A 2,179-nucleotide genomic window follows, 5' to 3' on the forward strand; every position below is an offset into this window, starting at 1 on the left:
ATATATATATATAGGTTTAGTATGGAGATAGACCTGTAAACTATATGATTAGTGTTATATCAACTAAACCGTCAACTTGAGTTTCAAAATCTGAAAATGAGATTATATTTTTTTTTCATCCGTATTATAAAATTAACATAACTTTAGATGAGCATGGCATAATGTAATAAAATGCAATGATAGTTAAAATATATTATTAATATTAGCATTAGTAGTAGACTGTGTAGTAGTGCACTAAAAAATAATCAATCAACATGCAGGAAATATAAAGCATTACCTTCGGGATGAAAACAAAACGTGAGGTAACATACCTGCAGATCATCCGTGATATATTTGAATCCTCTTATAGGCTCGTGTAGACTTTCAGGAGCAAAACTCGTAATATATTTATAAAATAAGCATGAAAGATTTCCAATTCACTAAAAGTATTATAAATTATGTTTGAAGATAAAAAAAATACAAGCAACGCGCCGTATGATAAACGTTCATCTATATATTGAATATAGCATTTTTCTGCATAGCGGCTCGTGACAACACACGCTATTGTCCAAATAGTGGGATACTGTTAATCAAAACCAGCTCACATCAGCATTCAATTTTATAATAATAATAATAATAATATCCTTGGGGACATACGACGAAGCAGCCATATGCAACTAGGCTATCTGACGTTCTAAGCAACGTTGTCATCATCGCAGCCTAATCCATGCAACGTTTATTAAAAGTCTACTGTGATTGCATTGGATGGTGCCAGTGGCTGGTATAGAGGGCGCATTACAAGAATTGGTTATTATCAGGTTTTACTATTAAAGAATTTAAATCACGTCCTCACGTATCTAATAATTTGTACAAAAGCTGATCTGTTACTGGAGCATATCAATGTGTGTCGTTTTGATTTGGTGTAAATACGTCCTGTACTTAGTCGAATGCGAATCTTAAATCTATGCAGTTATGCATAAAAAATAGGCATGGAGAAAAGGGACAGTCGATGATTTAGAATGGAGGAAGTAATGATGTACATACTATTATTCACTGACAGTTCTTGCATTATAATTATTCATGGGACATATAGCCCCAGTGAGATGAGCAGACTTATAAACATTGATAAATTAAGGACAGCAGTTACAAGAATACTATTATTGATCATCAATACAGTTGTCCTCGAGACCACTTTGGGACCTGGAAATTTAGGGTGGTCTCGGTCTCCAGTTGGTGTCAGCTTTGTGTCAAAATATTGACGATTGTTTGGTTCTTTAATAAAGTGGTCTAGAATCGAAGGGCCTCGAATTAGAAGGTACACTTGTGTAAACATTCAGGGGTGGCGCCAGCGGGGGGCCCGAGGGACCCCCTTCGGGAGAGTTGCAGTTGCCCCCCCCCCCCCCCCCATCAGAAAAAGAACAATTCGTCGGGGTTAAAAAAATATTATGTATTTTCTACATATTAGTAGACTCTAAAATCGATTAAATAAGCCTTTGAAACCCCTAAATTGTAAAAAATTTCGGGGGCTTCGCCACTTTCAAAATCTTTTAATCGAAGCTCGACCACGCCCACTTTGTTTTCGTCGGGCACCTCCCCCCCCCCCTACGTCGGGCAAATCGTGGCGCCACGCCACCCCTGGTAAAAAATTAAACTGATTTAATGCCATATATTATATAAATGTTAGTTATCTAGAAAGAAGAAAACAATAACAATTTGTATTTGATTTTATAGTTTACTTGAAGCATCAGCAAGTCAGAAAAGGGAAAATTTGCATTGAGAGTCTGTGACAGCAAGAAAAGAAGCAGGGACTTCTGTGCATGTGTTTTATGGTAAAAGATCAATGTAAAAACGAAATAAACAATAATCAGCAACAATACCCAGCTTCATCCTACTGTAGTCAAATTATCTAAACAATCACAGCTACTGAATTACAATAATCATTAGCATATCATACACATTCTTTACTAAAACCTGCTATCATTACACAGTGCATTCAATAGACACCATCAGAAGGCTGATAACCATCATTGTCCCCACAATGAATATTCATTACTTAATAAAGTTTATTGCTATGGTTTCACAACAAGTTCAAATTCCTAATGAAAACCATACAATTGTTGCGACTGAGACTCATTTCCATTACGAGAGTAAAAGTATTCCTCAGTTAAGTTGTTCTGTAGGGTACGGTGGTGGCGTGTAC

General features: G+C 36.1%; 1 protein-coding gene across 1 annotated transcript in view; it reads right to left on the reverse strand.

Annotated features, from left to right (window-relative positions):
* Window positions 1-1,357, reverse strand: part of LOC117107624 (regulating synaptic membrane exocytosis protein 2-like) — a gene marked incomplete at its 3' end in the record, with an annotated part of 48,283 nt that extends 46,926 nt beyond the window's left edge. Inside the window, exon 1 of the mRNA XM_033249333.1 lies at window positions 312-1,357. The remainder of the gene's footprint in view (window positions 1-311) is intronic.
* Window positions 1,358-2,179: the final 822 nt, after the last annotated feature.

This window comes from Anneissia japonica, unplaced genomic scaffold, assembly GCF_011630105.1.
Source record: "Anneissia japonica isolate Jap-2015-1 unplaced genomic scaffold, ASM1163010v1 scaffold5330_len1712360_cov203, whole genome shotgun sequence".
NCBI lineage: Eukaryota > Metazoa > Echinodermata > Crinoidea > Comatulida > Comatulidae > Anneissia > Anneissia japonica.